Source organism: Gossypium hirsutum, chromosome A08 (genome assembly GCF_007990345.1).
Source record: "Gossypium hirsutum isolate 1008001.06 chromosome A08, Gossypium_hirsutum_v2.1, whole genome shotgun sequence".
NCBI lineage: Eukaryota > Viridiplantae > Streptophyta > Magnoliopsida > Malvales > Malvaceae > Gossypium > Gossypium hirsutum.
In genome coordinates this window covers 28,412,245-28,437,134 of record NC_053431.1, presented here as the reverse complement: position 1 = coordinate 28,437,134, position 24,890 = coordinate 28,412,245, and the positions used below count along the sequence as shown (strand labels likewise).

Sequence of the window (24,890 nt, the reverse complement as noted above, 5' to 3'; positions counted from 1 at the left end):
CACAGACTCAACTTGCCTTTGTGACCAAATCTAAAGATTTTCTTCCAAGGAGATACTTTCAGAAACACTTCATCATCAATTTGAAATTCAATGTCTTTTCATTTCAAATCCACGTATGATTTCTGATGATCTGAAGCTGCTTTCAAACAATCACAAATTACTTCACTTTCTCTTCGGTTTCTCTAACGAAATTAACCCCGTGAATTTGTTTCTCGCTAAGTTCGGTCTAATACACTGGAGTTCAGCATTTGCAACCATATAAGGCTTCATACAGCGCCATATTTATACTCGATTGAAAGTTGTTATTATATGCAAATTCAACCAGCGATAAATATTTCTCCTAATTTCCTTCAAATTCTAAAACACAACATTGGAGCATATCTTCAAGGATTTGAATTACTCGCTCAGATTGACCGTTAGTTTGCGGATGAAAAGTTGTACTAAAATTCAACTTTGTACCCAAAGCTTCTTGCAATTTCTTCCAAAATCACGATGTAAACCTCAGATCTCTATTCGAAATAATAGAAACTGGTACCCCGTGCAATCTAACAATCTCGGTAATGTATAACTTAGCTAGTTACTTAAACAAATAGTCAGTACGTACTAGAATGTAATGTGTAGATTTCATCAGTCGATCAACGACAACCCAAATATCTTTCTTCTTCGGAGACAGGGGTAATCCTGATACGAAATCCATAGTCACTCTATCCCATTTCCACTCCAGTATCATCACAGGCTGAAGCAAACCTGAAGGCGTTTGATGCTCGGCTTTCACTTGCTGACAAATCAAACACTCCGATAAAAACTCAAAAATGTCTCGTTTCATACCCAACCACCAATAAAATTTCTTCAAATCATTGTACATTTTGGTATCCCCCAGATGAATAGATAAACAACCACTATGTGCCTCATGTAAAATTTTCTAAATCAACTCTGGATTTTTCGTATGCAGATTCTATCTCGAAACATCAAACAATCTTCGGATCCGATTTGGTACTCTAAATCATTAGTCAATTCGCATTGCACTTTTTTAGCTTGCAATTCACTATCACATTTCTAAGCTTCGTAAATTTGCTAAAGAAATACTGGTTTAGCTTTTAACTTAGTTAAAATTGAACCATCATCAGATAATGTCAACTGTATATTCATTGCTCTCAAGGAAAACAATGATTTTCTACTCAAAGCATCCGCGACTACATTCGCTTTCCCTAGATGATAATCGATTACTAACTCATAATCTTTTCGTAGCTCGAGCTATCTCCATTTTTACAAATTCAAATCTTTCTGAGTCATAATATACTTTAAACTTTTATTATCTGTAACGATGTGGCATTTTTCACCGTAGAAATGATGACGCCAAATTTTCAATGCAAAAACTATAGCGGCCAATTCTAAATCATGCGTCGGATAGTTCTTTTCATGCGACTTCAACTGTCTAAAAGCATAAGATATCACTTTTCCCTCTTGCATCAACACGCAACCAAAACCGTTCAATGACGCGTCATTGAAAATCACAAATTCTTTACCCGACTCAGGTTGAACCAATACTGGTGCCTCAGTTAACAATGCTTTCAATTGATTGAAACTCTATTGACATTTCTCGAACCATTCAAACTTTACATATTTTTGTAACAGTCTGGTCATCGGTGTAGCAATCATCGAGAACCCTTTAACGAAGCGTTGATAATAACCAGCTACTCCCAGAAAGCTTCTGACCTCGGATACATTTCTAGGTGATTTCCAGTCAATAATTGCAGAAATCTTACTTGGATCAACTCGAATGCCATCCTCCGAGACAATATGTCCCAAAAATATGACTTCTCGGAGCCAAAACTCACACTTACTGAATTTAGCTTACAGTTGCTTATCTCTCAATGTTTGCAACACAATCCTCAAGTGCTCGGCATGCTCAAACTCATTTCACGAATAGATCAGAATGTCTTCAATGAACACAACAAAAAATTTGTCTAAATACGGTCTAAAGATCTGATTCATCAAATCCATAAAAATGGCAGGAGCATTAGTTAATCCAAAAGGCATAACAAGGAATTCATAATGCCCGTACCTCGCTCTAAATGCTATTTTCGGCACATCTAAGTCTTTAACTCTCAATTGATAATAACCTGATCTCAAGTCAAACTTTTTAAACACTGTTTCACCTTTCAAATAATCAAACAAATCATCAATTCTTAGCAAAGGATATTTGTTCTTTATCGTAACCTTGTTGAGCTGACGATAGTCAATACATATTCTCATTGACCCGTCTTTCTTCTTAACAAACAAAACTGGCGCACCCCAGGGTGAAAAACTCAGTCGTGCAAAACCTCTATCTGTTAACTCTTGCAGCTGAGCTTTCAACTCTTTCAACTTTGTCGGAGCCATTCTGTACGGAGCTATAGATATTGGTGAAGTTCCCGGTACTAACTCAATAGCAAACTCAACCTCTCTGATTGGTGGCAACCCAGGCAATGCTTCTGGAAATACATCCGGATATTCACAAAATATAGGCACCGATTCAATCTTCTTTTCAGAGACTTTTGTATCTAAAACATATGCTAAATATGCATTACAACCTTTTCTCACATATCTTTGAGCAAATACCGATGAAATCACTATAGGCAATTCACCCGACTTATCAAATTCAATCCGAAGAATTTTATTATTTTGACATTTCATATCTATAATCTTTCATCTACAGTTCATAATGGCATCATGTAGAGTCAACCAATCTATACCCAGAATCTTATCGAACTCATCAAATGGTAAAAGCATCAAGTCAACCGAAAAATAGTAACCTCGAGTCATTAAAGGACAGTTCTTGCAAACTTTGTCAACTAGAACATGCTTGCCTAAGGGGTTTGATACTTTAATCATAAACTCAGTAATTTCAACATGCAATTTCTTATTTGACATTAAATTTTCATAAACATACGAATGTGTCGATCCAGGATCAATTAAAGCAATCACATTAGTGTCGTAAAGAGAAAATGTACCGGTAATAACATTTGTGGACGACGCATCTTAGCGAGCACGAATAGCGTAGGCTCTAGCAGGTGCTCTAGCCTCAGATCTCACAGTTGAATCCCTAGTCACACCTCTGCCACTAGACATATTCCCCGTATTTATTGCCAGTCTCCTTCTCGTAGTTGTATTGCTCGGTCTTGCATTCTAAAATTTATCTTTCTCAGATAACTCTGGGCAATCACGAATAAAATGATCTGGCGAACCACGTTTAAAACAAGATTTACTACTCTTATTCCAACAGTCTCCAAAATGTCTTCTTCCATATTGTTAACACTCGGGTTTGTTGTTTTTCACACTGTTTATGCTTTAGACGGAAGTTGCTTGAGGTTTAGAACTCACATGTTGATTTCCACTATCTGTATTCTGGTATCTCATTGATGCATTTGATCGACTATATTAATCTCGGGATTTCTTTGATGAAGAATGATAAGGTTTATTCATCAGTCTTTTTCTTGACTCTCTAGCCTCTGAATCAGCTTTCCTCTTTTCTTGGCTAAAGTCTTCAGCTCTGTAAGCCCGGTTAACTAACACAACAAATTTTTTCAAATCTAAAATCCCGACCAGAAGTTTATTGTCTTCGTTCAACCTATCAACAAACCGCTTGCACATGATCTCTTCGGTAGAAACATACTCTTGAGCATGTTTACTCAACCACACAAATTGTCTCTCATACTCAGTTATGGTCATACGACCCTGTTTCAATTCTAAAAACTCTTTATGCTTTTGATCCAAAAACCGTTGGCTTATATATTTCTTCTAGAACTCGATTTGAAGGAACTCCTAGGTGACTCTCTCTCTCGGCACCACTGATACTAACATATTCCACCACTGGTATGTGATGTCCCTCAAAAGTGATATAGCACATTTTAAGCAGTCCGCCAGTGCGCAAGAAAGCTCATGAAATACTCATATAGTGTTTTCAAGCCAAAACTCAGCTCTTTCAGGATCATAATCAACATTAGCTCTGAACTTTTCAACCCGTGTTTACAGATCTTGTCAATTGAGGCTTATTCAATCTTAAAAGCTCGACTCTTTGAGGATCTACAGGAATTGATTTTGGATTAGAAGGCAGCGGAGGTTGTTGAGCAACCGGGTCCGTTCGGATATATTGTGTGAACCACTCGTTCATCATTTGGAAGAAGGCTTCTTTAGCCTCTCCTCTCTGGCTGTCCGATACGGGTCTAGAAGAAGACGGTGCTGTCCCTTGAGCAAGAGATGGCGCATTACTTTCAACCTCATCAGTTATAGCTTGATTGTGATCCATTTACTATGTGAAAATAAAATTTAAATTGTCAGGATTCATCACACTATCATAGTTTATATATTACATGTATAACTAGACTCTCACATGTGCTACATTAGTCCTAGAATTGACTAAATCATAGCTCTAATACCAATAAATATAACACCCCTCACCCATATTTAATGCCGAAATAGGGTTACAGAGCATTACCAGATTTACAACACATTTTAACATACTTATCTCATACATTTAATCAATACATACAATCATCATTCAATCTTAATCAATTTGTCCTTAATTCGAGCCTACGAGGCCCTAAACATACATTGGGAATAATTCTGGACTAAACTGATAACTTAAGAAACTTTCACAAACTTTGAAATTTTTTCTCAAAACACAGGCCACACGAGACACACAGCCACTAGATATGCCCGTGTCATAGGCCGTGTGGACATTTGAAATGGAAGCACATAGACATGTCCTAGTCCGTGTCCTACCCCCTGTCTAAACAAGTGAGCTTACTTACTTGGGTCACACGGCCAACCACACGCCTGTGTTTCTAGCTTGTGTGCCCTTCGAAATGGCAACACACGCCCTGTGCCCTTCGAAATGGCCACACATGCCTTTGTGCCAGGCCGTGTGCTAGGCTGTGCCAAACCTTTAGGGCATACTAACTAATGCCACATAGCCAAATCACACGCTTGTGTGTGAGGCCGTGTGGAGTATACTGACTTGATTTCAATTTCAACACCAGGGGACACACGGCTGTGTAACATAACTGTGTGTCACGCACGTCTGAGACATACACCCGTTTCTCTGTCTGTGTAGAAAAAAGTAGGCTATTTACCAAGCCAATTTGCCACCCAAATTTGTATGTACCTACACAACCCAAATGGTAAAAATTCATAGCGTAAATCAACATATATTTTAACCACAATCAAGGCTAAATCATACCATTTCCAATACTAACAACCAATATGCTTATAAACTCATGTTTTACCCATTCAAAACATACCAAATACCAATTACTTCAAGCATCAAAATGACCAAACTCAAATATTCATTATTTGGCCTAATTTCATAGGCATACTAATAACCACAAATCATCAATTTAACACTTATAATACCTATTATCATCAATCATCACACAAACATCAACCAACTCAATTCACAAGACATAATCATACATATATGTACATGATTCAAACATACCAAACAAACCAACATAAGCCATAACACATGGCTATATAAACATACCAAAACATAAACATTTACAATGCCAATTCATATGGCCAAAATTATTATCAAGTCGTAACCAAAATGTAACGCCCCCGTACCCGAGACCATCGCCGGAGTCAAGCACGAAGTGTTACTAAACTTAACTCATCAATTAAACAACTTAAACAACTTATTACCAACCATGCATGATAACCAAGCATATGCACATCACCAATATCAAACATAACATAAATAGCTAGATTTATAAGTCAGAATCATTAGCTCACTAAAGACCAATATATTTGGCTAAATAATAATAACACATGTTATAAAATTAGGTCCCTATATATGCCACTCACTTGATAAATCTAGCATATGTGTTTATACTGTCAAGGTGTTGGCTTGATAGTGTGATGCTGCCTCTGACAGTCTCCAACCCTGAGCTAACCTGACAAAACTAAAAGAAATGGAAAGGAGGGGGGGTAAGCTTTATACTTAGTAAGCTCACATGAAATAATATTAAGCAATTTACTAACATGCTTCCCACAATAAAACTAACTCATTTGTACATTTACACATGTTCTGGTTAAGTTGTTTTCTTGAGTAATAGTCACTAAATCATTTATATTTAGAGTTACGAAACTCCAAATTAAGATCCGTAAATTTTCCCAAAAACTAGAATCATATATCTTTCCAGCATAAAAATTTTCAGAATTTTTAGTCCAGCCAATAAGTACAGTTTATTATTCAAAATCTCCCCTATTTTGCTGTTTAACAGCTTCGCCTTTCTTCACTAAAATTTATTTATCTCATTGTAAAAAACTCAGATAATGTTCTCGTTTGTTTTTATTACAAGTAGACTCATCCAAGATTCTAGGAATATAAATTATACCCAAAAATTATTTTTCTATAATTTTTAACAATTTTTCCAAGTCAGAACAGGGGATCTCGAATTCATTCAAACACTGTCTCACAAGAATTCAAATATCACATAATATGGTATTCTTTTGCTTCCCCTGTTTCTTTTATGTGAAAATAGACTCAATAAAATTTAATTACATATTTTATTTGAAATTTAATTCAACTTACGCAATTTTTGGTAAATTTTCAAATTCATGCACTGTTGCTGTCCAACAATGTTTTACTACTAAAGTTCATTTTTGCACAATTTCACTTAATCCCTTCCATTTTACCGAGGTTTGCTCAAATATCGAGCATATTGCTCATAAATTAAAATAAACATATACTTGCACTTTTTCATCACATAATCACTTTCACATTTATTTTCACTTAATCGATTTTCCGTTAAACTCATCGGAATAATAACAGATACATAATTACCTGCACATTTTCTCATTTCCACACTTGTAGCCGAAGCTATCTGGTACGCATAGTAGCCTGCACTTAGTACTACACATGCGACCAATTATCCGGTACACGTAGTAGCCTGCACTTAGTACTACACACGTGACCTAACCATTTGATACACGTAGTAGCCTACACTTAGTACTACACACGTGATCGAAGTTATCAGGTATGCATAGTAACCTGCACTTAGTACTAAACATGCGACCAATTATCTGGTACACGTAGTAGCCTGTACTTAGTACTACACATGTGACCTAACCATTTGATACACGTAGTAGCCTGCACTTAGTACTACACACGTGAGCGAAGTTATGAGGTACGCATAGTAGCCTGCACTTAGTACTACACATGCGACCAATTATCTGGTACACGTAGTAGCCTGCACTTAGTACTACACACGTGACCTCACAATAGCTCATTGGTATCGTTTCTATTCCGAAGGTTCAACCGAAAAATTCCTCACTTTTCAACATTTTATTAAATTGTCCGTAATCAAATTAAATTCATAATTTACATCAAATAATCATTTGATAGGCAACCGCATTTCATATGATATCAAAATATATTAACATAAAAAGAATCAATAGATTATTTATATACGAACTTACTCGAAGTGTCGATCTCACCATCCATAGTACCAATTGTCCATTCATAGCATAATAAGACACAACTCAAATAGAAAATCAGCTTTTAAGAATTTACATAACATAAATCACATATTTCATATATCACTTGTCATGTATCATCATTTTCTTGCACTTCATGTAACATTCTTTTATGTCATATTTCCACATCATAAACACCATTCCAAAAACTTTTCCAATATATTAAATCATACAATATATGCAATAATAGTAAGAAATATAATTCAAACATAACATTGCATTATTATTATCATACGAACTTACCTCGATACAAAATATTAGCAATCTGGCCTATTCCTTATAAACTTTGTTTTTCCATCGATCACGACTTGAATCTCGTTTCTCTTGATCTATAATACCAAATTAATTTATTTAATACATACATTCATCAAAACAGCCTTTAATACGAAATTTAGCAAAATTACCATTTTGCCCCTAAATTTTTGCATAATTACACTTTTGCCCCTAGGCTCGGGAATTAAACTTCATCCCTTATTCTTATGTTTTATGACATGCTGATCATTTTTCCCTTCTATGACAACATCAAATTCTCACTCTAACATGCACTTATGACTATTAGGTATTTTTACCGATTAAGCCCTTTTACTCGTTTTCACTTAAAACCGAGTAGCAAAAGTTGTCTAACATAATTTAAAACCTCATATTCTATCATAAAACACCAAAATACACAAATTTCACCTATGGGTATTTTTCCAAATACGAACCCTAGGTTGAATTATTGCTAGCATAAGCTTAATCAAGTTACAGGGATTCCAAAAACGTAAAGAACTTGAAAAACGGGGCTAGAACGGACTTACTATTGAGCTTGGAAAGCTTGAAAACCCTAGCCATGGCTTCCCCCATGCTAATTTCAGCCTCCATATGGAGAAGATGACCATTTTGTGTTATTTTTCCCATTTTATTTCATTTAATATACAAATGACCAAAATGCCCTTACTACTAAACTTTCAAAAAAATTCCATCCATGTCCAATTTTTGTCCACAAACTTCAAAATGGTCTAACTACCATTTAAGGGCCTTTGATTTAAAAACTCATAACAATCAAACACTTCTAACATGTAAAACTCAACTTTTGTACTTTTTACAATTTTGTCCTTTTGACCAAATTGAGTGCCCAAACGTCGAAATTTTTGAACAAAATTTTCACAAAATCATTCCGTGAAATCGTAGACCATAAAAATATAATAAAAATAAAATTTTCCTCGTCGAATTTGTGGTCCTGAAACCACTGTTCCGACTAAGCCCAAAATCAGGATGTTACACAAAATGACCAAATTCCCTATACATGACATATACTTAAATACCAAAATTTATAGATACCAAGTGATAGGTGGATAGTGTGAAGTGATCTCTAATGATCCCCAATCCGAGCTAGCCTTAAGTTCACTATAAAACATAGAAAAATAAAAGATGTAAGCTATAAAGCTTAGTAAACTCGTATGAAATAAACCTAATGAAATCACCTAAATATAACTCAATAATTTGAATACACCAATATGTAACTTCCATTGGTTAAAAAACCTTTCAAATTATCAATTGTGAGATTATACACTACCTTCACAAGTTTCTTCAATTTGAAACTTATATAATTCTTGTACGTACCTGTATCATTTAACATCAATCCCATACTCATCCACCTCTTTTGCATACCCGTTGAACCATTAGGAATAGAAGTTGGATACTCAAGGTTTTCACACAATAAGTACCTATACCATGAACTGAAGCCAAATCAAGGTAACTTATCTCTGAAGTACTAATATCTTTGCCCAAAGCCAAATCAGCCAATATTCATGGCCCGAAAACAAATCAGTATAACTTGCACCTGAAGTGCTATATCATGGCCTGAAGCCAAATTAGTATATCTTGCACTCGAAGTGCTATATCTGGCCTGAAGCCAACTCAATGTATCCCCTAATGACATGTCACTAGCATCCTACACTATTCCTAAGGTTCAAATGGGATTTCGAATGTCGAATCATCATTGAATCACTATTATTCATATCCACAGTCTCGTATTCATAATTTATACAATATCAAAGCATATGAAATACAATTGTATTGAAATTTATCGCATACGAACTTACCTCGAATGGGGAAATGACGAAATAAGTTGATTAGTCGATAACTTTAGTTTTCCCCTGATCTAGATCTAAATTCCACTTTTGTTCATCTAAATATATTCAAAATTAACTTATAAATCATGTATTTATTCAATTTAGTCTAAATTACACATTAGGGCTATTTTACATATTTGCCGCTAAACTTTTCACATTTTTATAATTTACTTCTTATTACACAAAATCACAAATTCATGACTTTTCTTTAATACTCATGATATCTGAATTAATATAATGCCCTTATCAGACCATATTTCTCATTTATTTCACATTTTAACCACAAAGTTTCAACATTTCTCAATTTAATCCCTAATTTGCATTTTCACTAAAAATCACTTTACAAAACTTGTATAATACATAACAAATATTCATAATCTATCATCAAACATCAAAACACACATGTGTTCATCAATGGAAACATCTAAAATCTTTAACAATTTTGCAAATTAATCCTTGGGCTAGTTAGAATAAGTTGCAACAATTTCTAAAACGTAAAAATCATTAAAAAGGGGGAAAAACCATACCTAATTGAGGAAGAATAGCATGGAAGAATATTGAAGCTAAGAAAATGGCCTTCTTTCTCTTGTATAATATGCTAGATGAAGATGATAATGAATAAAATGGTTTTTGTTTAAATTAATTAACCTTGAAGAACCAAATTACTAAATTAACCCTAATGAACGTTAATAATTTCAAATTTACCAAGCCACTATCATTCACTATCATGTTAATGGTATAATTACCACTTAAGTACCTTAAATTTAAGGCTCTATAGCTATTAAACACCTTTAGCTAATAGAACACAACTTTTACGCTTTACGCGATTTAGTCCTTTTTATCAAATTAAGCATTTAAACAATAAAATTACTCCATGAAACTTTCAAACAATCACTCAATCATGTTGTAAACATTAAAATAATAATAAAATAAATATTTTGAATTTAGATTTGTGGTCCCGAAACTACTATTTCAATTTAACTAAAATGGGCTATTACAGGAATTAGGTCAAACAATATCAAATATCCATCCATTAAAATTTGGAAATCGTTATAGCCAAAGAGATAAATCGAGATCAATAAAATTTGTCCATAAAATTATTACGTATATTGATACACGAAGGTGGTTTGGGTGGTTAGTGACAATTTGAGTATATTGAGAGGCATATCTATTAAAGAAAAAAAGGCAAAGAAAGTCTTTTAGAAGAGTGGCAATAGGTAGAGTGTGTCTAAATACCTCTCTTTGTTGATTGAAGGTGTATGTATATAGGTCCTTCAAATGTGTAACGTCTCAAGATAAGGCTTAGGAGTTTGGAGTCTGGCGAGTAGGAGTTCGCCAAAGAGTTAGTCGAGTAGGTATTAGTTAGTAGGTCTGGCGAATAGGGGTTCACCAAAGGAATTGGCGAACATGTATCCGCCAGAAGATTTGGTGAGTAGTGGTAGCCAGTGGGCCTGGTGAATCGAACATATTGGTTTGGGACTAGCAAGTTGAGATCACCAGCATGATTAGTGAACTGAGGTTCGCCAGTAAGTTTGGCAGACAAGAGTCCATCAGTAGGTTGGCAAACAGGAGTTCGCCAATAAGTTGGTGATCTGGAGTCACAATTTTTGGCCATGTGTGAAAAGAGCAATTATACCTGAATTAAGAAGTCAACATATGCTACAACATCATTCATGCACGTAACTATTTCTTACTTCTACTACAACTAGAGTATCTTATGAACACTAAAACACTAAGTGCCTATAAATTAAGCCCATTTCCATTAGAAAGTTCATATTCTGAATTCTCTCAAATTCATCATCGATTATTCTGTTATTGAGTTCTAAGTAACTAAGAATTAGCTCTTAGAAATCAAGAACTATTGATAAGAAAAGACAAGGAAAAAGTGAAGCTTGCCTAAGTTTTCAACAAATTTGTAAGTGTTCAGGGATTGCCACTTGTATGTGCAAACCACAATGTTAATCAAGAGCTTAGGGTCTTAACCTAAGTTCTGAGAGTAATGTTTCTTTAATAACTCTATTTTTATGATTGTGTTTTAACTGTTTGTTTTCATGAATAGTGATACTTAGGCTTTATATGGCGATCGCTATAAGCTCTATGAGCTCCCCATGAATTACGAGCTCTATATTTTTAAGTATGTGTTGTGACACTATACTTTTCTGTAATTTTTAGATATAATGGTGTGCTATAGAATTATGAGTACTCACTCATATGTTTTATGTTTTGGGCAGTGAGGCCCTAAGACAGGTTGGAGAGATAAGGAAATGTTGAGCTTAGCTTTATTCAATGAGAAATATTGGTGCGTTGGAGAGTGTCTGGCTTTATACTACACTTATAGGACATTTTAAGATTGTGTGAGTCATTTTGAGGTGTTATAAGGAGATCCATTTATCCAACAGTAAAGATCATATGTATGAAATTTTGTTTTCTGAAATACAATGTTTTACAATTTGATGCTATCTAACAGTAAGTTTTGGTGAACTAGGTTTCATGTAAGTATGGTGGACCCGGTTCGTAGCTCAATAATTTGCCAAAGTTCATATTTATCTTATTTTTTACATGTTCTTTTTAGTTATTCTTTCATGTATATTCAATAAGTTTGCAAGAACTTACACACTCCCTCCTAAACATTTCAGATAGCTAGATTACAAGGTGAGCTGCGAGAAGGCAAGTGATCCAAGAAGCAAAAACTCTGGAAAGGTAGAACAAGCGTACCCTGGATTAAAGGCAATATGGGTTTTTGTTTGGGGTTAGAGATATCTTTCTGAGGACTTCACTGTTTGTCTTAGAACTTAGTTATTTTCTTCATGTTTCCTAATAGTTGTCTTTATATTTTATTTGCGAACCAATATTGTGTTTCCTAAGTGCATTGTGTTGCAAAAACTTAAAGTTCACATGTTATTAGTTCCTTTTTGTATATAACTATATGCCTCAAGGAAACAGTTGCTAAGTTAATTATAGTAAAGTAGGTTCGCACGTTTCTGTCATTGCGTACCCTAAAGCCTACAAAGTGAGTTTGCGATTTTGGGTTGTCTTAAATCAGTGCATATTTTACTTGCATATATATAAATGAACCCTTAACTTATTAAGTATGCAAACCCTTATTTGTATGCAAGCTGGTTTAATAGAGTTTTGTTGTAAGTACTCACACATATTTTGCTGTTCAATAATAACTTAAGCACATTTTATGTTATAAACAGCTGGTGTGTTGGAGGTTAGGTTGGGAGTTAATAAAGAGCCATTTAGGTGGGTAATGTGACATTCTATAGCTTGGGTTCGATGACAAGATCGGGTATGGTGTGTTACAAAGTGAGTCTTTTGAGATCAATTGTCCCACTAAGTGTAAGTTTGCTAAGTAGGCTTTGATTTGATCAGGTAAAGTACATGTGCTAAAACCTGAGATAGAAGTCAATGTCCATGCAAGGCAAGGTGTAGTCTTCAGGAGAGGTGTTCCAAGTAGGTAAACTTATATGGTCAAAGTAATTGATGTAGCGAAGTCCCCATTTGAGGAGGAGTCAAGCTTTTTCGTCAAAGAAGTTGACTAAATGAGATCATTTGAGTAGGTTGAAGACTTAACAATTTCCTTCCAATTGAAGAAAAAATTATAAAGTGACCTTTCTTGATGTATATGTTTATGTTGTTAAATTTCACAATTACATGTAGTAGTTGAGGAGTATAAGGGAAGCGCATGCAAAATGAGTATATTGTACTTGCCATGTCATTTTTAGTATCACATAGTTTTTAGTTATAACTAGGGATTCTTTTGTCATTAATATATTAGAAAGTGAAACGATATGTTAATGATGTAGCAACTATGTGTTGAGTAATGATCGAAGAAAATTTCATGTTTTTAGAAACTTCTTGAATACATGAATTGTTTGGTGCCTATAAAATGGAAGTTAAACATTTGAACTCTCAATTTCTTTTTGGTACAATCAAAGCATACATTACAATTTAGGGACAGAGATGTTAACACTAGGACTCAAATACTAGACTTTGAACTATCAATGTAGAGTTATAACACTTGTTTCTTTAGTTTGTTAGCTCAAAATTTTTTTAATATGAGAAGAAATTCTTGCAAAAAACTTTTTTCACAAACTTTGGTGTGTTATGAATTTTTTGTATCCTTCATATTCATTTTATGGTCCATACCCAGGATTAAGGTTGCCCCTCTCAACATTATCATATCAAAGCTTCTACTTAGGTTCTCTCCTTCGAAGTGCAATGGGCTTTCCTACACCTAACAATTGTTGGTGGTGCATTAGGATTTTAAGTCACAAACATATTAAAATTCTTTTTGCTACTGCTATTTAAATTATGGTTTAAAGTTTTATTGTTATTATTATATATAAATGTCTGAGTCTCGAGAAATTTTTAAACTGATAAGAGTAATATTAATTTTTTATTATATTACTAATTTGATACTAAAAATAATTTATTAGTATATTAATAATTATTATATGATAATAAAAAAGTAACATTAATTAATTATATTAATAAATATAATTTTATCTACAAATTTTATTTTATTTTATTTTAAATGTGATAATGCTTATATTAACATTGTAAAATTTATATATTTTTTCTTTTTTTTTTCCAATGTTGAAAAAACATATGAAACATTAATATTTTTATATTTTGATAGTATATATATTGTATGAATTTATTTGTTGCTTTGTTAGTTTATATGTGAAAACCTAAAAGAAAAATAAATAATATTATATTTAATTTTATAATTAAATTAACTTTTTTTTATTGATAGATACTATCTATTCCATTTGATTCAATAAAAATTTTGAGTGCACAAATCACTTGACTCGAATTTAATTTAGAAATTAAAATTAAAAAAATTGCTTCATTAAAAAATTAATATTTTATATTAGCTATATTTTTTTAAATCTATAAAACTAATAAATACAATATAAAATTAAATTTTCTATTATGATTTAATTAATAGTACTTCTATTGTCAATCTTGAATATAAAACTCCATGGATTTTATGTTTCTTATTGATAATACAATATTAGTATAAGATATAAGATATAAAATTATTATATTTATTTTTAAAATTATTATCACTTAATTAGAGTTTAAATTCATATTAAGTTACACATATCTCTGTTAATTAGTTTTACAAGTATATACTAATTAAAATTAAGATGTAACGCTATAAATATATGTATTAACTAAAGATTTTCAGTAACATCTAAAAAATTATAAAAAAAAATCTTATTTTAGAGATTTTGTTTCCATCACCAAAATATTTAGTTGTTTTTATGTGATAATGATAATTTTACTATTATTTAATTTTATTATAGTCGTAGGATTGTTAATGTTTTTTTTTTACCATAGTGTTTTGTGTTTTGAAATATTATACCTATAAACTAATAATTACTTGTATTAGAGAATAGATTTGTTTTTCTTTTTTTTTTGTGCATTTCTTAGATTGGTATCGTTGTGAATACCATATCAACTTTTTAATTTTTTTTTACATAAAATGATAGTTAATTAATTATTTTATTTTAAATTTTTTTGTCTTGATTTTATAAATTAATTATTTTATTTTAAATTTTTTTTTGTGTTGATTCTATTCTATCAATTATTTTTAAAAACTAATCAGACTTTATAAATTAAATTAATTACCATTTAATTAGTATAAGTATATTTTTTGAAATTGAAAAAATATATATTATCTAATGAGTTAAAAAATAAACGTGTAAAATCATGTGCAATGCACGTGATATCAAAAACTAGTTATTTATAAAAGGAATGACTTAATGGTAGGTTTGGATAGCCTAGAAAAATGTTGAATTTTGGTGGTGAAGATGTTGAGGAAAGTTTTTGAACTGGCCTGCTAAGTGCCACTTGGAAGTGGCTGCTTCCATCAACCCTGCGATAGTCCAACAACTTGCAACAGTTGGAGTTGGCAATTTATTGAAAAAAAAACTTTGGGTTTTGAATTGTGCTCATATTCTTGATGTACGGAAGTCGGAATTTGAAAAGCAATCTATTTGGAATAACTATCATTGAAGATTGAATTAAACTGGATCAATCAATTACACCCATTGGATTGTGGAGAATTGATCAAGATTACATTGAAGACTTCTTTGAAGAATGAATTTTCATATGTTTGCTTTATATTGGAATTTATTAATATATTGCTTTTGGTTATTTTGTAGTTGTTATTATCAATGGGTTGGGTTGTAATTGATCTTTAGTATGCTAGTAGGTCTTGAAACCTTCTATATATTAAGAGACTTGTATAGGTTTTTGTATGAGAGCATAAAGAACATTTTATTATTCATCGACGATCTTCTTTTGTGAGTGCATTTGAAGGGCAAACAGATTGAGTTTACAACCTAAATTCTCAAGAGAGAATTTAGAAGTAAGTGTTCAAGTTTTTAGGTACAAAAGTGAGGTCCCTATACTTGGAGAATGATAAGGCTTGATTCACTTGTTTTATTCTGGATTAAAGATAGTGGAATTGCTCATTGGGCTAGGTTCCGTAAATGTATGGAAACCGAATAGCGTAAACAAACCTTTATGTTCTTTGTTTACTTGTTCATCATAGTGGCAACTAAAGTGGCCACTACAATTAGACATTTCCATTCAAATGGCTGTTTCTAAGCAATTAACAACTGTAGGTTCCAACAATTAGTATCAAAATTACGTACTTTAAAATAACTAGTGGTGATTTTTGGAGTTGTTGGTTGCTAATAATGGAAGGATCTTCGACTACTAATCCCCTTATGCTGGAAAATGGTAACTATCCCTATTGAAAAACAAGGATTGTAACACCCTATACCCGACCTGATCGTTGAGTTCGAGCTATAGGATGTCACATTTGATGCTGAAGAAATTACGATTGAATTACAATTCAGTATAATAGTTGATACATATTACTAAGTCCAAAACATCATTAATACATGTTATGCAGTCATATACAAGCCTTATATGAGCTTACTAAAGCTCTTTAGATAACTCAAGGTCGAAAAAGGACCAAATTGTAAAATTTTCAAACTATCGGGTTGACATCGCGACACCATGGATATCACATCGTGATCTTATCAAAACAGTAAGTGTCGTTGTGACTTTGGAAGTTTAAGGTTGCAATGTTTCTCTTTGTAGATTCAAGTTACGTCGTTACCGCTTGTTTTTGCGTTAACCATTTGGTACCAATTCATTAAATCCAACCTAATATCACATTTGCATATCAGGCTCGTACCAACTTCAATAGTCTCAAATTACAACACATACAATGCCATTTAGCCACATCTAATCAACCATTACTAACTTAAATATCAATATGATCACATATTATACAAAACCGACTCAAAACCTAGGTACATGCCATATATTAAACGAAAAGGGACTATACAAACATTGCTGAGTCGAAGACTATTGATTGGATGCTGAATTACTTCTCGAGACTTTAAGATCTACTAGAACCTACATATGGAAATAACAACCATACGTCGAATGATAAAGCTCAATGGCATTTTCACGATTCAAGTCATATAAACGAAATGAAACACAATATATATATGATCAGTGCATGCTAAATTTTAACCATTTCAAATTTATCAAACATATCATATGAACTAATTAATTTTTTTATGTGTCAATCTATATAATGTCACAATCACCAATCTAAATAACTTATCATGTTAACATTCAAACATTAATCATGCATATACTTCCATTTCAAATCATACTATTTATTTATATCACCATTCATTTCCGTATTGAATCTATTAATTCGGTTACTACCAATCGACCCTCCAACTCATATAAACTAGTTCGCATGGTCTTTTACATGCTATCATAAATCACATTTCACATATATGTACTTGTGGTACCATTTCATAATATAATTTCAATTCAATATCATTTATCGAGTTCATACTTCACAATCTTATTAATTGGACTCGGATTCAACAATCAAGTATATGGGACCCATCCAATACACCAATAGCTCATAGGAGCATAATCATCGAATATACTAGTGGCTCGATAGAGCATGGCCCGAAGGCATCAAATCATATCCCTTCAACACACCAATATCCAGCCAACACGCAAAGGCACGAAAGTGTAAGGTCGAGGGCATAAATCTTTGTCATATCTCTATCAAATCTCCACAAATCTCCTCAAACACTACAGACCCTAACTGGCATGCTAACTATACCTAACTCTACTCCAACAGTTAATAGGGTACCAAAAATCCAATTACATTTATAACAAATTCACATATAAATTCATATTCAATATCATAATTCCATTCCAATTCCTATCACCAATCATATTACAAACACTTTAACAAGTTATAATATGCTTGTGTCTACTATTTTCAATTCAATCCAAAATTTTTACATTCAATCATTCAATACACATCAATTCATATAACATTATAAGCTTACCTCGATGGATAATCACGAAATCAACATGCATATGTATATATATAATGATTTCGAATCATAAAAGTACAAGTTCAGATTGTCTGCTACTCGATAACGACTCTCACCTTTCCCTTCTCTTGTGATGACTTGATATTATCTTTAGCTACGTTTGGTAATTCAATAATAAAAGTATTATCAGTTTACACCCAATTCACAACCAAATACATAGACACTCATATTTTACGTTTTATTCAATTTAGCCCTTGTACCTGAGCTATGCATACTTTTTGATATTTAGCATCACAAAAAAATTGATTTCACATTCTTTCATTAGGGAACCTATACTATTAGGTCTAGTGCTGTAGTATATTCGTTTGTACACTTGTTATTTTTTCAGACAAATTGGTTAATAGAATTATTCATGAATTACATTAATACCCATTGTATATTGTCCTCATGTGGTTTTTGCATGTATAGTAAAATAGAAGCAAACATTAGCTCACTGGTTGTCTAATATTTAACTAATACTAAGCAGTATTGTAACACCCTTCGCTCAACCTAGTTGTTAGGTCCGAGTTAAGGGATGCTATAGTTATTGTCGGAGCAACTACAATCAAATTTATAGAAAATTAATCATTTATATATCTTATTACGAGTCAATTACATTTGAAATATGATAAAAAAAATATGTCATCAAAATAATATGTCATGTAATGATCTTAGGCAACTAGACGTCACAATGTGAATCATTGTTTTAAGCCGACTTGTGATGAGATAAGTTGCTCGTCGGGACGTGGACTCTATTTTTGGTAAAAATGAACCATTTAGGCACATACTTCAATTTCTCCAAATTAACCTAACAATGTAATCACCAATTACCAATTTCATATGTATCAAGACATAACAATAAACTCAATAATCCATTTTCAAATTCTTTTTATAACATTAGTCACGTAAACATGAAATGAACATAAACATTTCAACATCACTTAGGACATGTCATCCAAATACCAACCTTGTTTCCAATTCACATCCAAACATGCCATTTCAATTGCCAAACATATCTTAAACATACAAACAAAAATATACCATTTCAACTAGGCATCAACCATTCTCAAAATCATGCATTAGGTAGGTTTCAAGCTATGCCTAATATTCAAAGTTATCATATACCAATATGCTTATATACATTAAAACCAAATCTAAACCTCCTAGATATACATGTGATAACTCCAAAATATATAGTTATTTTAAGACCTTTGTACTTACAAATTCATTCAAGTCTGTGCTGTTTAATAACAAATTTTACTGTAATTGTTTTATTTTTTTATTGTGATTTATCTAGAACAATTCATTTTGGTCAATTTATGTACTAAAAAACTAATTTTTAGACATAAAAGTGCCTAGTGAACTTAAAAGCGGAAGGGGACTGAAATCCAAACTTTGATGCCTAATGCTGTAGCATCTTTGCAACAAAATATCTACACAATGTGGGCTGATATTATCATCCTTGGACACCCCAATTATGGTAATTAACACTCAAAATTTCTCTCAACCCAGCTCCAAAGTAGGTCAACAAAACTGGATAGCTCAACACAGTGGAAAGAGCCCAAACCATCCACTAAGGAAGGAATGAGCCTAAACCATCCATGAAGACTTGGTAATCAGCCAATTCAACCACCAAATCAGCCATGAGGGAATCAAGCAACTCCTCTCTTGAATCAAGGATAAAATCAAGCAACATCCTTCCTGAAATAGCATGACCGTCCACCCACCTTACTTAATTCAAGGCTAGCCACCTTTAGAGAAAAAATCAAGGGATTTTATGCCAAAAGTAGCTAGGAACGTTGGATCCTCTCTAGTTTAAATAGGGAGCCTTTCATCATCACTGGGGCATCACTAATCATCCAACATTCATTGAAGTATCTCACTTCTCTCATTTTTTCATTTTTGTATTCTTTCTACATTTGAGAAAAAGTTGAATGAGCAATTCTAAAGGCTTAAAACTATCAAGGTTGTCCACATAAGGAATAAATTTGCATTGGACCAAAGGAGAAGAAATGAGGAAACAACCACGAGCAGTGTCATGGAGAACTACTAGATTCTACTTAGAGTTCTTTTTCTTTCCTTTAGTATTTATTTTTACTTTAAGTTGAAAAACATGATTGCAATTTATTCTACTGCTTTTGATATAATAATGATAACTTATCTTTTTTTATGCTAGAATGATTGCACATTCTTGATTTATTTTGTTCATAACATGTTTATAATGTTTTGTGCCTCAATTGATTATTCATCTAAATAAAATCATTAACATGTTGCTCATGCATAGTAAATGTTTGACTACATCTGAACTAGTTATTTAATCAGAACTGGATGGTAATTACTGGACACAGTATTTGAATGGTGTATGTTTAATCTTTTAATGATGAATGAGGTCAAATTAGTAATAATACCAAAAGGTAATTATTACCTTCCATAACTTTAGAGTTAATGTGATTAAAGTGTTTCAGTGTAGACATATCACTGTTACTTCACATAATTTATAAGGAATGGTCTTTATAATATAATCTTTAGTTAAATATGACTTAAACATATGCATGTTGACTAATGGATAAACATAGGACTTCGACAGAAGCTTATGACTAAAGATTCTAAGTTAATAAACAATTGGTTGCCATAGATTTTCCCAGGACATTTGTTAAACATTGTTGTGAATTAATTAAGTTGAAGAGTGTAATTATTCTAGATCATTCATGTCATCATTATTAAACCTTGTGAATTGCTGCTCCATTTTACATTTTCATCTTTTTAGTTAATTAGTTAATTCCCACTTCATACTTATTTATTTTCTCATCACCATCTTGTTAGTTTAGAATTTCACAATATTTTCATATATAGTCCCTGTGAGATGATACTCTTACTCATTACTTTATTACTTGTTGGTGATTGTGTACACTTGCACATCATTCGAATAATTTCGTGACAAGTTTTTGGCATCGTTGCTGGGGACTGTGTTTTAATAATTATTTGTGAAATTGAAATTTTGCAATTTTGTTTAAATTTATTTCATTTTTATTTTTACTAATTTTCACTATTTTCACGTGACAATGGATCCTCTTTGAAAAAATCAAAACCAATGAGGTTTTTACAACACTCGTAATCTGGTCTTTGTTGCTGATGATAGAGATCGTCCCATCCAGCAATATGTCGTGCCTTTATTCAATGAACACAATCCAAGAATTGTAAGGCCCAAAAGTAAGGCTTCTCAATTTGAATTAAAGTTAGTTATGTTCCAAATTTTGCAAATGATAGGCCAATATAGTGGAATGCCTACTGAAGATCCACATTTGCACCTCCACTTACTCATGGAAGTAAGCAAGTTATTCAAGTTAGCAGGAGTGATTAAAGATGTTTTGAGATTGAAATTATTGCCATACTCATTGAGAGATAGAGGGTGAGCATGGTTGAATTCTTACCACCTTATTCAGTATGAACATGGCAACAATTAGATGAACGATTCTTGATGAAGTATTTTCCACTGAGTAAAAATGTCAAGCTCGAAAATGAAATCTCAACATTTCAGCAACTCAAGAAAGAATCTTCCTATGATGCATGGGAGCGATTCAAGGAGCTATTGTAAAAATGTATTCATAATGACATTCCTCACTATATTCAGTTGGAGACTTTTTACAATGGTTTCAATGCATATACAGAACTGGTGGCAGACGCTTCAGCCAATGGAGCTATTCTTTCAAAATCATACAACGAAGGTTATGAGATCCTTGAAAGAATTTCTAGCAACAATTATCAGTGGCTGACTAGTCAAGTAGCCACAAGAAGTAGAGTAGTCAAAGTTCATGAAGTTGATGCACTTACATCGTTAGCAGCCTAGGTATCTTCTATGACTTCAATGCTTAAGAACTTTATTGCTAATGGTTTTAATGCTAACATGTCAGGTCAGCAGCTAAGCCTATTTGAACATATTTCCTGTGTTTATTGTGGAGATTCTCACATGTTTGAAAACTGCCCATCAAACCCAAAATCTATTTACTACATTGGTAACCAAAATTAGAATAGAAGTGGGTCAAGACTGCAATCAAATTAATACAATCCTTCATGGCGAAGTCATCCAAATTTCTTATGGAGAAATCAAGAGGTTGCTCCTAGAAACTTCTATAAGCAATCTTGACCGAACCAACTGCAAGGGTTTCCTTAGCAAGTTTAGAACCCTCCTCCTTCAAATAGCCTTGAAAATTTTTTGAAGGCATATATGGAAAAGAGTGGTGCCCTAATTCAAATCCAAGCATGGCACCGAAAAATTTGGAGAACCACATGGGACAGCTAAGCAACGAGCTCAAAAGCATAACCCAAGGTGCTTTGCGAAGCGACACTGTAAATCTGACGAATACAGGCAAAGAACCGTGTAAACCTATCACATTGAATAGTGGAAAAGTGCTGGAACCAAAGGTTGTTGAAGTTGAAGATGAGCCTGTTGTAACTAAAAATCGGGAGGAAAGTCAACCAAATGTTGAAACTCCCACAATGAAGAATCCTGCTCTTGTGACCTTTACTGAAGCATAAGCACAACAAAATAGTCCTGAAGGTTCAATGCCCATAGCAAACATAGATACATCCGTACGACAAAAATATTGTCTCGTTAAGGTTAAAACACCACCACCTCCTTATCCATATACATTTTAGAAGCAACAGCAAGAGGCACAATTTAAGAAATTCTTAGATGTGCTCAAAGAGTTACATATCAACATCCATCTTATGGAAGTCTTAAAGCAAATGTCAAACAATGCCAAATTCATAAAAAAAATCCTCTCTAAGAAAATGGGGTTGGGGGAATTTGAAACAGTTGCCTTGACAAAAGAATGCAACGCATTTTCGCAAGACAACTTGTCACTGAAAATAAAGGACTCGGGGATTTTTACCATACCTTGTTACATTGGAAACTCATATTACGGATTGGCTTTATCCGATCTGGGAGCAAGTATAAACCTGATGCCCATGTTTATATTTAAGCAATTAGGTATTGGAAAGATTAGATTGACAACTGCTACACTCAACTAGTAGACTGATCAATAGCACATATGGAAGGAAATAATGAATATGTTTTGGTACATGTTGACAAATTTATTTTCTTCGCTGACTTTCTTATTTTGGATTTTGAAGAAGATAAAAACATCCTTACCATTCTGGGAAGGCCATTTTTGGCAATTGGTAGAACATTGATAGATGTCCAGAAAGGGGAACTCACTATATAAGTACAGGACGATTAGGTAAACTCTAATGTATTCAATCTATGAAGTTTCCCAATGTAGGTGAGGAACGTTCTTCAACATCTGGTATCAAATCGTTTATCCCTACAAATTAGGGTCTTGTATTAGCAGACGATCCATTGAAGCATATCTTAGCATCTGACTCATCAAGTAACGATGACGAAGATAAAAATCTGACTTTGTTGGAAACTAATACGAAATTCATTCCAAAGCCCTGATTTGAACCAGAAAAGTTAATGTTTCTAGTTTTAATTGAAATCCAAGAAAGAGTTACCTATGAACCTGAAAAGGCACAAAAGGACATCAGGTGGCATATTGTAGATACTCAAAGTAACAGTTCTTCTTCGTATATACATGGGAGATAGCCAAAAGTTGATGAAGAAGGGTCCAATAAAGGTCAGAGAAGATGGATGCAAACTTGAGTATTTGATCTAGGGAAACTCAAGTCCTGGTGATTAGGATCATTTACCACCGCCAGAATAATTTTGGCTAGCAAGCATCGATAGAGGTTGAACCAATCTCGAGTATTTGATCCAGGTAAAACTTAAAATTTGATGGCTAGAAAATTCCACTGCGAATCAAGCCTTTCCTTATGAAGGTAAGATTAAGGTAAGTGGTTAGTGGTTGAAACATTGTTGGACTGGTGAATTTGAGTGGAAAATTTTTGACTGATTTTTATGTAGGAAGGCTGCTGATTTATTTAAATATATATTTATGACCAACCCATAAATAAATAAAATTAGTTATTTTGTATCTAATATATATAAATATGTAAATAAATAATAAAAAAGGAAATCCTAATTAGCTTAATTTTTTATTTAGATAAAATTAAGGTTTTACTTTTAATTATTGTGTTTCTTTTCTTTTTTGTTTCCCTTGTTTTTTTTCCAACCGTCATTGGTCCCATCTCCTTCAAAGCCACCTAAAACTGTTGCCATCTCCTTGCACCATTTAGGCTCCGCCCTTCTCTCCACCTTCAAGCGTCATCACCTAGCCTTCTCTATCCACACCACTACCTTCATCAGTAGCCTGCTACACTAGCCACGGCAGCCAAATCGTTGCACCTTCCTTCATCACCCCGTCAACACCGCACATGCCACCATACCACACCACTATCTTGCGACACCATCTTCAAACAACAAATATTTTTCCACCATCTACAGGCACTATAATATCATCGGCAACATCCATATGCTCCACTCACTTGTCGCTACCTAACCAAACTGCCAGTAGTATCAACCCTTTGTATCGAAAATAAATGACAGCCACCTTGACTGACTAGATCTCCTTACACATAAAAAAAATATTATGTCTCGGAAACAAAAAAGTGTGAATAGTCAAACTGATGACATCCAACCTTGGTTCTAAAATCCGAGTGTAAGAGCAAGATATACTACAATCTTTAAAAAAAATTGATGCTCCTAGATAAGGGTTTCCAACTTGCTAGTAATAACGATGTCGATGTGTCGACATTCATTCAGGAAATCGTTGATGAACGAGGATGAAAAGTATTTTGTGATGTCCGAACTCTTTCAGATGAAGGTATTGTTTGGGAATTTTATTCTCATTTTAAT

General features: G+C 33.1%; 1 non-coding gene across 1 annotated transcript; it reads right to left on the bottom strand.

Moving 5' to 3' along the window:
• Nucleotides 1-21,584: 21,584 nt before the first annotated feature.
• Nucleotides 21,585-21,691, bottom strand: LOC121205614 (small nucleolar RNA R71). Its single transcript, XR_005900690.1, has one exon. It is a non-coding gene; the product is annotated as a small nucleolar RNA R71 (small nucleolar RNA).
• Nucleotides 21,692-24,890: the final 3,199 nt, after the last annotated feature.